General features: G+C 39.3%; 1 long non-coding RNA gene across 1 annotated transcript in view; it reads right to left on the reverse strand.

Annotated features, from left to right (window-relative positions):
* Positions 1–384, reverse strand: part of LOC137231249 (uncharacterized) — a 30,316-nt gene extending 29,932 nt beyond the window's left edge. The window contains exon 1 of the long non-coding RNA XR_010946422.1: positions 211–384. This is a non-coding gene — a long non-coding RNA (uncharacterized lncRNA). The remainder of the gene's footprint in view (positions 1–210) is intronic.
* Between the last annotated feature and the right edge of the window lie 12,907 nt (positions 385–13,291).

The following is a 13,291-nucleotide window of genomic DNA, read 5'->3' on the forward strand; positions in this document are numbered from 1 at the left end:
ATAGCAATTAACATCAGGAAGGAGGGATAATTCTGGAATATTCTGGATAATCTTTAACATGATTGATTAACTATTATAGACTTTGGTTTCTCCATCTAAAAAATGAGGATTATGTAACTCATGTATTAATCAATTACAGGTTTTGGAAGATGTTTAAACATCTTTTCAATATGTCCCAAAGTATAGTAAACCTCTGGTTTGATAACATACCTATACCTCCAGGCCCTCCTGTCATCTGTAAAAGTTTTCTTGGATGGAGTAAGTCTTCTTTTAAAACTATGGCTTCTGTTAAGAAAAAAACAAAAATGGTTCAGGATTTTTCCAGTGATTTCCAAAGTAAGGATACAAAATGTTTTTTAAAACAATGGGTGTCTTTGACATTGGTGTAAATTCATCCCTGTACATTATCTATTCTATTTCTATCAGCAAAATATTCAGAGATTTGGTCACTGGGTATATTCAGTTTCTTTTTTTTTAACACATGTATTTTAAATCCTAGATATAAATACTTCCTATACTTTTACTTAAATTTATAGAATGCCACAGCAATGAATAATGGCCTCATAATAAAGATCGATAATACTTTCTATTGCATTAAATCTTTTATCAACCCTAAATTTGAATACCATCGTACTAAGACAATTATGAGCAAACAAACAAAAGGCTATCTGGTATCTAAGTCCCTACATTAAAACTCACAGGTTAAAAAAAAAAAAACCTCACAGGTAGACTTATAGACTAACCATCATATATATCTTACAAGGTATATTTTGTTATTTACACCACTTAAGATTAATGTTAGCAATTTAGCATTGACCACTAATCATACAAGAAGCCCCCAGATTCCTAAGATCCCAAGACCTGAACAATTAAGAGCATAGATTTGAAATCAAACAGATCTGGCTGAACTGTGAACTAACAGAGTGACCTTGGTTAAGTTATTTAACCTCTCTGAGAAGTTTCCGCAGCTTAAAGTGAGTTACAATTAAATGAGATAATACCCTTAATAAAGTTTAGCCATAAGAGATTGTTACATAATTGCTCTGTCCAGCTCCGTCATTCAAAGTTCTTCTTTGTAGTTGCCAGTGTCTCGGCTTATGACCTTGGTAATTTCTTGTTATCATTTTTTAAAAACAGAAAGAAAACAGGAGAAGTTTGTAAAATGCTCTCACAAATTCTCAGGCAACCAAAAGCCAATAAAACTCAGCCTGACTTCCAAATAAAGGACAGATTTTTCAGTCTGTCCCTTTAAGAAAGCAGAGCTCCAAGTCCACCACTCAGCCAAAAATAAAATAAAAATACAACTGCAGCTCACTCCTATCAGAACGACTTATAGCTCTCAACTCAGTTTCTCATTCTATGGTACAAATCAGCAACATGACAGCATGTTTCAAATTAATTAAAAGACATTCCTTTCCATCCAATTTATAATCAAGGCAATTTATTTCCAAACATAATCAAGAAACTATGTAAAGGAAGATAAAACATATGCAGAATTTTTTCATATGTGAAGTTAATTGATTTTCATATCTTTTTTGGTGTTTCAGATAAGGATTCTAAGAGACTGGATTTTCCGAAATAACTCAGCAGAGTTTTGAAAAAAACTCTTCAAAGGAGATTACACTTTCCACCAAAAAGAGCGCCCAGGCTACAGGGGACAATGGGGCACTTAGTGAATTTGTTATGGACCTGCAGCAGCTACATTCAGAGTTCCTGGAACTCTTGGCCAGAATTCCTTTGAAGAGTCAGAAGAGGGCAAAAAAAATGATGAAAACATGTTCTTTCAGTAAAGCTTGGAGCTGTGTATTTTAACAGGCCAGGTAGGGTTATGGAGAGAAAACTGCTGGCCATGTTTGCTCGTCTTGGATTCACTGGGAAAACAAAACAAAACTGTTCACCTGCAATATTCACTTCCATAAAGAGGATTGGTCCCCTCTATTGAAAGTCAAGTAAGAGCCTTATTGAGACAGCAGACACAGATGCCTCCATTGCAAATGGGGATTGTAAAAACTCTCCCAGTCCCAGATCTCTATGTTCGCATTTCCATGGCCCCTTAAATTTACTCCTGAGTCCCTCCAGTGAACCCCCCTCCGACATAGAAATATTGCAGAGGGCAACATTATGGTCCCATGAGCAGTCATCACCCACGTTTGCCCAATATCTTCACAATTAAGGATCCTTTTTATTGTACCCTTCCCTGAACCTCCATGGAGTCCATGTATTGAAACATCATGCTAATTAATAATAAGCTCATAGCGCTTATTAACAATCCTTTGTTCCGCATTTTTTTAAATTAATGAAGGACACAGAAAATGACAATTTAAATTCTGGTCAGCACCGGATTACCGACATTACCACAGTGAGTTGATATAATCCCAGCCAAAATCCAGTAAGGGGGGTTCAGAGCCCAGACTCTGGAGCCAGGACACCTGGGTTAGAATCCCAGCTCTGCCACTTGTCAGCTGTGCAACTTTGGGCAAGTTATGCAACCTCTCTGTGCCTCAATGGTCTCATCTGTAAACTTCTAGTAATAATAGTACCTATCCATAGGGTTGTTGGAGAGACTAAATGAGCTCAAATATTTAAAGAACTTATAACGGTGCCCGAAAAATAGTAAATGCTAATTTATGCTAGCTCTAATTTTTTAAACAGCTTTATTTCTAGAAATGACTCCAGGAAATACTTCTAGAAACTTGTGTCCCTGGATGTCTGGATCTAAGTGAAGGACTTTACATTAAGGCCTTTTAAAATTTCATCTTGTTTTCAGGTAGCCCACAATTCAGTCATCACCATAGAATTAATCATAGCTTTAATACCATCATTCTTCTTCAGTTGAGGTGAAAATAAATAAAATTATCTGTAATATACTGTGTTAGTTACACTAATGTTAATCATTTAAACTCTAGATCTTTAAAAATCACTATTTCTTCATTCATAAAGTGTCACTAGGACATACATATTATTTCCATTTCCTTCACTTTATTTGGAGACTCAAGATAGAAGCATTTGTCTGATAAAGACAAGCACTTCACAGGGGGCAGAGGAGAGCTAATAGGAAATAGAAGGGCAAGAAGAGTCTACTGGGGGAAATAAGTCAAAATGCCCTAAATGGACAACTATATTACTATGCCCAGAAAAAATGAAGAATGCAATCATCTTAGCATAAGGAAATAACTCTGAAAATGTCAGTGGCCCAATCTTTCCAAGTGAAATGGATAACCACCCAGAGGGTGAGAGAGTTGGGCTATACAATCTCCATACCTGCCATCCCCAAGGCCACCAGCACCTGCAACACTTTTCCCAAGTGCTACCCTCTAGACAGACACCACCCTCACACCCCAATCAGTTTCTAATAGTGGCTCTGTGACCTTAAGAAGTTACTCCGTGGCTTGATTTCCTCATTTGTAAAATAGAGATAATATCTGTATCCACCTTATAGGGTTTTATAAGGATTAAATGAGTTAATGTGGGGAAAGCTCCTAGAACAGTGTCTGGCACAAATTGTTACCTAAGTCTAAAATATTATCTTTATTTTTTTAAAAATACAGGTTCCTAAACTTCTCCCCAGTCCTAATGAGTCAGAATCTGCAAATCTGCCCTCAGGCGATTCTGATGTGGATCAGCTTCGAGAACTATGGATGGGCAACTTTATTATTTTAAGTGAGATTATCACTTAGTTATCTCATTTAAAATATCTCCAAATGGGGCTTCCCTGGTGGCACAGTGGTTGAGAGTCCGCCTGCCGATGCAAGGGACACGGGTTCGTGCCCTGGTCCGGGAAGATCCCACATGCCGCGGAGCGGCTGGGCCCGTGAGCCATGGCCGCTGAGCCTGCGCGTCCGGAGTCTGTGCCCCGCAACGGGAGAGGCCACAACAGTGAGAGGCCCGCGTACCGCAAAAAAAAAAAAAAAAAAAAAAAAAAAAAAAAAACTGTTTGGGTGTGAAAACCCAGTTTCGTCTTTTTGTCTGATAATTTCCAGTACATCTTAGATGGCTATTTTATAAAACAGAATAAAAGTAAATTACTGGAAAAATGAAATGTGGCTTGGATGTCACAGCAATTTCAATTTGCTATAAAAGCTTCTAAATGTTTGCTCTTATTTCCAGACTTTTCTTGCCAGGGACTTGCAACAAACAGTTCACAGAACCACGTGGGACTACAGACCACACAGAGAGGCATTGCCCTAAATCCCTTTTCAATTCAGTTCCAGACATTTATTAGGCAATTTCCAGGTCTATGCTAGGTGCTGTGGCCACCACTGATATATAGATGACGGGCTTAAAACCTCTTTCAGATGCTGAGATGAATGAGAATGAGGCTGGGCTATTGCAAAGTGAGAGTGTAATTAAATAATCCACAGGTTTCAACTGGAAAAGAGGGAAAATAGCACTTGGCTTGAGAAGTATCACAAGTCAGAAAGATGATGTTTCATAAAGAATGAAACCTCCTACTATATCATAGTGTTATGTTTGGAAGTTCCAGATACATCTCAAGCCCCCATCAACATGTTTTTCTTTACCCTAGCTTTAACCCTCAGAGGTTGGAAGAGAAAACTGTGAAGCATAAACTTGGTATTCAGCCTCAAGTCTTCTCATCCACTCAGCCTCCCCGTATGCAATCCCTCACTGAGTCCCATCAACCCCATCTCCACTATAGGTCCTGAATCCATCCATTCTCTCCACCTTTGCTATTAACACCCAAGCCACCATCACCCCCCACTTGAATGACTGCAAAACCAGCCACATAGCGGGTCATCTTGCTTCTTCTCCTGACCCAATCTCAACACCAGCAAGCAGAGTTGATCTCTTAAAATATAAAGCACATCAAAGACTTCAAATAAAACCTCCATGGCTTCCTGCAGCACAGAGATTAAAATCCAACTCCCTACCGTAACCTCCAGTATCATATCTCAGGACCACCCTACCTGCCTCAGTCATCTCCACCAACCTTTGCTTTCTCTCATTACACTCCAGCCACGCAGGCTTTCCTTATGTTTCTCTGGTCATCAAGCTTTTCCCACTTTAGGGTCTTGTCCTAGCTATTGGCTCAAAAAGGAACACACTCTGTCCTGGTCATTGCAAGCCTGGCCCCATCTTGCCACTATGGTCTCAGCTTACCTGTAACCTCCTTAACGAGGTTTTCCCTTTTCACCCAAATGCTCTCTTTCACTTCATCCAGGTTGGCATTCATCACAGCAGTTATCAGCAATACGCATTCTGTCTTTGCTGCTGCAACTCCAGAGAGCCAGTGCCCTTGCTTATCAGAAGCACTCAATAAATATTTATTGTCTGTAGGAAAACTTTCAGAGCCATCCAGGAGCTTGTGCTTAGTTGCTCCCTAGTATGAAAAATCACAAATTCACTCCAAAAAACAAAAGTGCAATAAAAGAAGCTGAGGGATTTGTTCGCTGACTTACTTGGGATTTAATTACATGGAGGATTTTGAGGAAAAGAAGGAAAAATATTGTAGTACATTATGGTGCTAATGTGTGGGAGTTTTCATTGTTTACTCCTGTCTCCTTCCTGGGGTATTATTAATGAGCCAACTATCTTGTATGTGATAATGTATTACGATGAGTTGTGCTGGGTTGTGGGTCAAGATAAAATAGCAGAGTCCAGTTTAAGCCAAATGACATTTGCTTGGTGAATGGCAGACTCATTTCACGCTTGCTCCTCTTCTTCTGCACTGTACCTGTGCTCACCCTGAGTTGAACAGAGCCAGCCTCCCTCCCGTCTAGCTGATGGGAGGAGGTAGATGAGCCAGCTGCTCAGCAATCGAATTGGACTTCTGAAAAAACAAGAATCAAGGCGGCCCCTGCAACGGCCACACATCGCAGAGGCTCACCGCCTTGCATTCGAATGATAGAGGAGTTCTTGACAGCCACCTCTGGTCTTCTGAAAATACGGGCAGGTATTCACCACCTGGCTACTCTCAGAGCAGCTCCTGGGCCAAAGCAGGGCACTGACCCCAGGGAGGTGGCCTTCTAGTTCAACAGACGACCTTCAAAAGACAGGCAGCCCCTTACGCCCACCTGCATTAACCGTCAGCGGCCCACGAGAGTACAGTGGTGGGAATGCCCCTCTTATCTCCGGCTTTCATCGCTGTGGTGGGGGGAAGCTGCTCTTGGGGGCCCAGAGGGATGGGTTTCAAGGGTTTCTTTGCTTTTGATGTCAACCCTTCACCACTGCAAGATGAACACGTGCCATCTGTGGTGTAGTGTCTGACGGGGGAGGGGGATGGGCAGGGAAATACATACAGATACTGGTATGTGCCACTGATGCCACATCATCCGGATGAGCCATCTCTCCCCAAAAGAACACGGGGCTCAACTTCTAGAAAGTAAGGTCTATTTACTTCTCCCCTTAGCTATGGAATGTCAATAACTTATTTGAAGCAATGAGTCTAGCTAGGGTAGTAGTAGGTCACCACTGGGCTCCCCAGGATACTGCACTGACTTCTCTTTCCTGTGTCAAAACTGGCCTCTCTGTGATGTTACTAAGTATTTAGCCATTCATTTTTCTTCTCCCACATCTCATCTAATATGATGGTGAACATGCGGTAAACACTCAGTTGACGCTTAGTGTTTTCTTAATACTTTCTATTTTGATTAATTATTACTTAAAATGTAATGACTGTCAAATTTGGGGAAAATGAACATGGGAGCACACTTTTAGCAAAATGTAATTCATTTCTCATTCTAAACTATGGTGATGGCATTGGACAGGTTATTTGTTTGATATATAGCATATTAGAGCTTAATTTCACCATAATGAGAAGTGATCACTTTGGGTACCATCTGTATGAAACCCTTTGTGATCCTTGAAAATTGAGTACCATAACTAAACAGGATATAGTAGACTCATTTAGGCCAACAAATACAGAAGCCATTATGTAAGTGAAGAAATTTTCCAGAAATACTCTGACCAGCCCTTTACTCAGTCCCTGACTTGTAAGGGACTCACATTTCCTTATTGTTTTGAACACAGAAACATCTCAAGTCCAATACCCAAGTCCTCATCTGCAACTTGCACATATTCTTCTTGTTTGTCTTAACTGAAAGCCCCTCCTCCAGAGTTCTGGGCACCTGCATACCAGTAGCCAGGTGTTCAGCTGTTCAAACACGAAACATCCACCAACATGTACCTCTCTCTGTTACACTTATGCTCGGTGGGATCGGGGGAAGCAGAAACCGATGCTATAAGCAAAGCTCACAGGGCAGAACAATAACAGGAATAGAGCTGAAGAAACAAATGCTGCAGGTTTTTTCCCCAGAGAAAAGTTAGCAAACTCAATTTTAGCAAAACAAAAAGGTAACACAGACTAACCAAACTGTGGATTTCATTCACATTTGAAAATAAGTTGGATTCACTGCAAAATAATATAAATATATATACACATGAAATATATATCATATATATAGAGATAGATATAAAAACATCAAGTCATCAGAAGTCATTAGAGTCAATACATCAATAACAGGATAATACTATAACCAAAGCATTTAAAGAAAAGCATAAACTGCTCTCTGGAAACTAAAGTCTCCTCAGGAATCAGTTGACCTTTATTTTTCAAGCTAAGTCCTCTATAAGTTCAAGACAATGACCTTCTTAAACCCAAAGGACTTAGGAAATCATTTTTGCAAAGATATCTGATATCATGGTTTTTTTCTCCCCAAAATGCCCCAATATGTCTGTGATTCAGATACTTTCCAGGTTTTCCCATCTTTGTGGGTAAAAATAAAAAGAATTAGCAGTTTTTTCTGCATGGTTGTTAAACACCCTAATTACTTCATGCACCATTACCACCACTTGCACATAAGCCATCCCTTGAAAATACTTTTTAACCTAAACTAAAATTCATGCTAATTTCTTCTGAGAATATAGCCAATATTAACACAATTTGGAGAGTTATTGGATTTACTTTTTTAATCTTAACAGCGATGTCAATATTCTAAATGCACACAATGGAGATAATCTACTACCATCTGAAGTGGAACCAACAACAAAAATCTCTTTAGAAAGACTGCACATTTTTATAGTGATGCAAAGTATTATAATTATTTATCATGTACCATAACCTTTATTACTGACTTGCCATTATTTTGATACTAAAATGTCTTCATACATTCCCTCATGCAAAATTCACTTACATTAGAATCATATTGTTGGGTCTTTTTTTCCCTCTCATTTTTGTACTGGATGGAATTACTTTTTCTGATTGTTCTCTCAATAAATCAACATTCTGGTGCAGCTTGTGCAGACATTTTGCATTTCTTTTCTTTATCATAAATTCAATGGATTAACAAATCATGACATTAACTATTTGTTTCTAAAAACAAAACGTAACAAAAGAACCAGACAGTAGATAAACATTAGTTGAATGAATAAATCTTAATGGGATCCATTTTTGTGGCACTCTTCCTGGATTTTGTAAGTAAATGAAGCCAGATAAGAACCATAATACGTAAGAGACAGTGCTTCCTAAAGATGCAAGAATGAATGAGATTTGGTGTTTGTCTTTGGAGTCGGTGAGGGGGGTGGGTTCCAGTGAGGGGGGAACATGTACACAAGGCAGAATGTGACAAGTAGCAACAGTGTTACAAAGTGATATCCAGGTTCTGGGGAAGATGAAATTATACCTGGTGCATCTTAAAGGATGAGGAGAAATTCACTGGGCAGAAATGAAGGGTGACCATCCAGAAAGAAAGAACAGTAAGAAGAAAAGCGTGAAGGTGGGAGGCAAATTTGGGAACCACGTGTAGTCAGTTTTGTCTGTATCGTGGGGGTACAAGGGAATAGAGCCTTGGATGCTAAATTGAGTTTTTAATAATCAGTAGGCAATGAGCAGCTAGTAGTAGTTTTGAAACAAGATAGTAACATTAAGATGAATATGAAAACAATGCGTAAAACAAGCCAGGATGGAAAGAATAGAGGCATTTAGAGACTAATTGGAAGTAGGAAGGCTTCCTGGAGGAGATAAGCAAAAATGAAGTCTTGAATAATGGCCAGGGGGGTACAGAGGAGAGATTGGAACGAAAAGGTAGCGCAGAGGCCAAAATAATAGCCTCTGGCAACCAATGTGGTTCCAAAAACAGGAACATCAGGAAGAGAAAAAGGAGCTGCTTTAGAGGATGGAGTGCCTAACACATGAATGCCTCGTACATTCCAAAGGCAACGCAGCCAAAGACCCAGCACCTAATGCATCACTTCCCTCTCTCAGTGTTAGGGATCCCAGAGCTTACCTAGCCTCCACTTGTTCACACCCGACGCTTTCTACAACACGCTGGGAATACCCAAGTCCCTCTTGGAATCTCCATCTCTTACGGCTCATTCATTCAGCATCATGAACACAAGTGCTTCCCATCAAGGGGCGCCATGCTCATCCTTATCAAGGATGAGATGCTACCTTCACTCTCTCAGTTCTAATCGTCTAGCCCTGATGCAGCTCTGGCATGCTGTCCTGATCACTCTGGATGTGGTTTCTTGGTGTGTGTTTGCTTTTCATGGAACTGGCTTTACTATTTAGCAGATTTAAAAATAATACAAAATTCAAAAAAGAAAATAATACACACCTTGCAATAAAAACGTGGAAGATAAAGTTGAGGAAAATCTCAGAAAACAGAGCAAAAGGAAAGAAAACAGAAGAGAGTACGAAAACATTGTAGTAGCATCTAAGAAGTTCAATATCCAAAAAGCGAACATTCTAGAAAGAAAGAAAAGAGGAAATGGAAGGAAGCAAGTCATCAAAAAATAATTCAAGACAATTTCCCAGAACTAAGGATGTAGCTTTCCCGACTAAAAGGCTACTGAGTGCCCAGGACAAAAAATTAAAATAGACATGTGTCAACACAGATCACTGTAAATTTTCAGAATACTGGGGATAACCAAATCATAGAAACTTCCAGAGAGAACAATATAACCTGGCACACACGTCCCTCCAGTGGAGTCTTCCCCCAATACAATACAGCCCTACCCCCTTTCCACCATCTCCCCCCGAATGTAAGTCAGATTATGTCTCTCCTCTGTTTAAAAACCTCTTGTGGCTTACATGACACTCAAAATAAATAAAAGTGTAATGAAAATGAGGGAATTAGGCTTTAAGACCACCTCTAAAATGTGATGACTCTTATGAACATTAACATTTTTGAATGAATGGTAAAGGCTTCTGCTTTACAGGCAGCTACCAAAATGGAATTTTTCTCCTTCCTACCTCACTCTTGAAGTTTGGTTTTCTTTTTCCCTTTCCAGTTTTCCTTTAGTCATCAGTCCACACTTTTTAATGTAGAATGTTGGCAATATCAGTATTGTATCACAGGAATGGCTCCTCAATAGGGTTTTTAATGCTAAGAAGTCATAACAAGGTTTCAAAAGAACAATTGAGAAGCGGGTCAAGTTTCCATGTGAACCAAGAGTCTCTCAATTTTCCATGGAGTTACGGCAAGGAAAAGAAGGAACAGATTGGATGGAACAGTTCAAGCCAATCAGGTGAGGCTTCCCAAATTTGCATGGGCCCACCGGATTGTCATGACTCTAAGAAGTAAGAATATATACCAAAAGTGCTCAGTACATGTCTAACTAAACTGAATCAATGAAATGGACCTCTGGGTTCTTCAAACTAATAAGCTCATACTTTAGGTGTGATTCATTCAGTAAATATTTATTGAACACCTACTTTATTGCAGGTCCTTTTCAGGTGTTGGGGACACAGCAATAAAAAGACAGAGGAGGTCCATGCCCTCTTGCAGTTTATGATCTAATGGGAGAGTCAGATAAGACACAGACAAGGTAAGATAATGGGATAAACCGGGAAGGAGTGAAGGTTGTAAGAACGGGATTAGATAGGGTGATCAAGAGAGAGACTGGGGAGACACGTTTCACCTGAGACCTGAATAATGAGAAGGACCCAGCTACACCAAGACTTGGGAAGGCCAATCAGAAAGAAGAGTGCGAGCAAAGGTCCTAAGGTGGAAACAAGGTGGAGTGCTTGAAAAACAAAAAAGAATATGAACTTGTTAGAACATAATAAAAAATGAGGAAGAAGGTACAAGATGAGATTGGAGAGGTAAGTAGGGGCCATAGGGTGTAAGGGCTGGGTAGGCCAGGGTGAAAAGTATCGATTTCTCTTCCACATATGGAGAAATATTTTTCTAGGAAATTCTAAGATTGTCTCTTTCATGTCATTTCCCACGCTATTGTACTCAGGTACCTTCAACCTCCAAGAAACAAGCCAAGGAAATGAAAATTTTTTGTGTCTTTTTCATATTTTAATTCATCCACACAATTACCTAGCACATAAGGAAAATTTATTCTTTTAAATGAGGATACAGCTCTATCTCATTCAAGGGAAAAGAAATTTCTTGATGAAGGAATCAAGGAAGTTCAATATCAGGTCTAAGTATTTCTTCTCCTTCTTGTGCAAAACTCCCCATAAGATGGATGCTGAAGGAATAAGATTGCTTGGTGTGCCACCACAGTGAACAAGCTAGGGCTGGTACTGCAGGCTTGGAGTGAAATTTTCTCCATTCAAGTTTGTTCATGTTGTAACTGCTACCTTATTTCAAGATACTCTTTTTTTCTTCCCTCCCATTTTGGTGTATACATGCAGGAGCTTCTCCTTATCTTCTACTCTTTCTTATCCTCAATGCCACTACCTAATCCGGGTAAGCATTATCTATGAATACAAGCTCAGGCTTCTTCTAAAGGTACTTGGTTAGCGTTTGCCAGCCAATGTAAAATAAACCATTCACATCGATTCAAGGGACCCATAAAGCTGAAAGTCATAGAGGAGTATTTGCTAGTTAGGGGAAGAGTAATGGTACGGTTGAGACAAAACTATTTCATTCAAAGGCCTTAAGGGACCCATTTTCCAGTGTCACTTTTGCTGTAATGCACAATTGCCCCAAATAATGTAGGAATCAAAAATTTCCAAAGCGGGGGACTTCCCTGGTGGCGCAGTGGTGAAGAATCTGCCTGCCAATGCAGGGGACACGGGTTCCAGCCCTGGTCCGGGAACATCCCACATGCCACGGAGCAACTAAGCCTGTGCACAACTATAGAGCCTACGCTCTAGAGCCCACGAGCCACAGCTACTGAGCACACATGCCACAACTACTGAAGCCCACACACCTAAAGCCTGTGCTCCACAAAAGAAGCCACCGCAATGAGAAGCCTGCACACCGCAACGAAGACCCAATGCACCCAAAAATAAATAAATTAATTTTTAAAAATTTCCAAAAGGAATGAAGCCAATAATACACCAACTCTACAGATAGAATACTCTACAGTAACGTTCACCTGCCATCTACCCTGCCTAGTTAATGGAATACTCCGCCAAAGTGTAATTCTTTTTGAATACTTAGTTTTGTTTCTTCTATTATAAAACTATTTAAGTACATAGAATTGGGATGCCTTAAAAATGGTGAAGTCTTTCTTCATCTAAAATACCAAAATGCTATGTATATATATATTGAGTCAAAAGAGATCCTCTGGTCTTATGAACAATTATGTCACAATGCAGTTGTCTCCTCAAGTCAGCATGTGTGTATAGATTGCATGCTAAAATCTTGTTTTAACCTCACAGTTGCTCCCTTGTCCCCTCATTGCATCAATCAAAAATCCTTGCTAGTTCTACATCCAAATCTCTAATCAAATCCATACCTTCCACATCCACTTACACTGCCTTAATTCTGGCTCTTATCTCCCACACAAACTATTCTAATAGCCTCCAATCAAAAAGTCCTACTGATTCTTCCTGGCCAGCCTCAAATGTCACCTCCTCTTTGACGATTCTCCAGCTCTCCAAGGCATAATTCAATAACTCCAACTTGCTTTGCCCAGTACCTCTTAGTACACATTACGCTTACAAAACTGATTACACTCTACTGCAGTGCTGTCAAATAAAAATACACAAGCCACATGTGTAATTTTAAATGTTCTAGTAGCCTCATTAAAAAGGTAAAAAGAAATTGGTAATTTTTAATAATATATTTTATTTAACCATATAGACCCAAAATATTATCATTTCAAATGTAATCAATACAAAAACAAGAGTCTATAATTTTTCATATTAATTCTTTGAAATCCCATGTGCATTTTACATTTATAGCATATTTTAGACACTAAGTTGTCATCAAAAATAAATGATCTGTATTTAGATGTCATAAAATTTACAACTGAAAAAGCAGATTCACATACCCAAGTTGCTCCAAATGGGCTTGAGAGTTTTATAATAAGTGCATCAAATATCAACTTTATATTTTAAATGAAAATAAAATTAACATTTAAAAATCAG

Source organism: Pseudorca crassidens, chromosome 9 (genome assembly GCF_039906515.1).
Source record: "Pseudorca crassidens isolate mPseCra1 chromosome 9, mPseCra1.hap1, whole genome shotgun sequence".
NCBI classification, from domain to species: Eukaryota; Metazoa; Chordata; class Mammalia; order Artiodactyla; family Delphinidae; genus Pseudorca; species Pseudorca crassidens.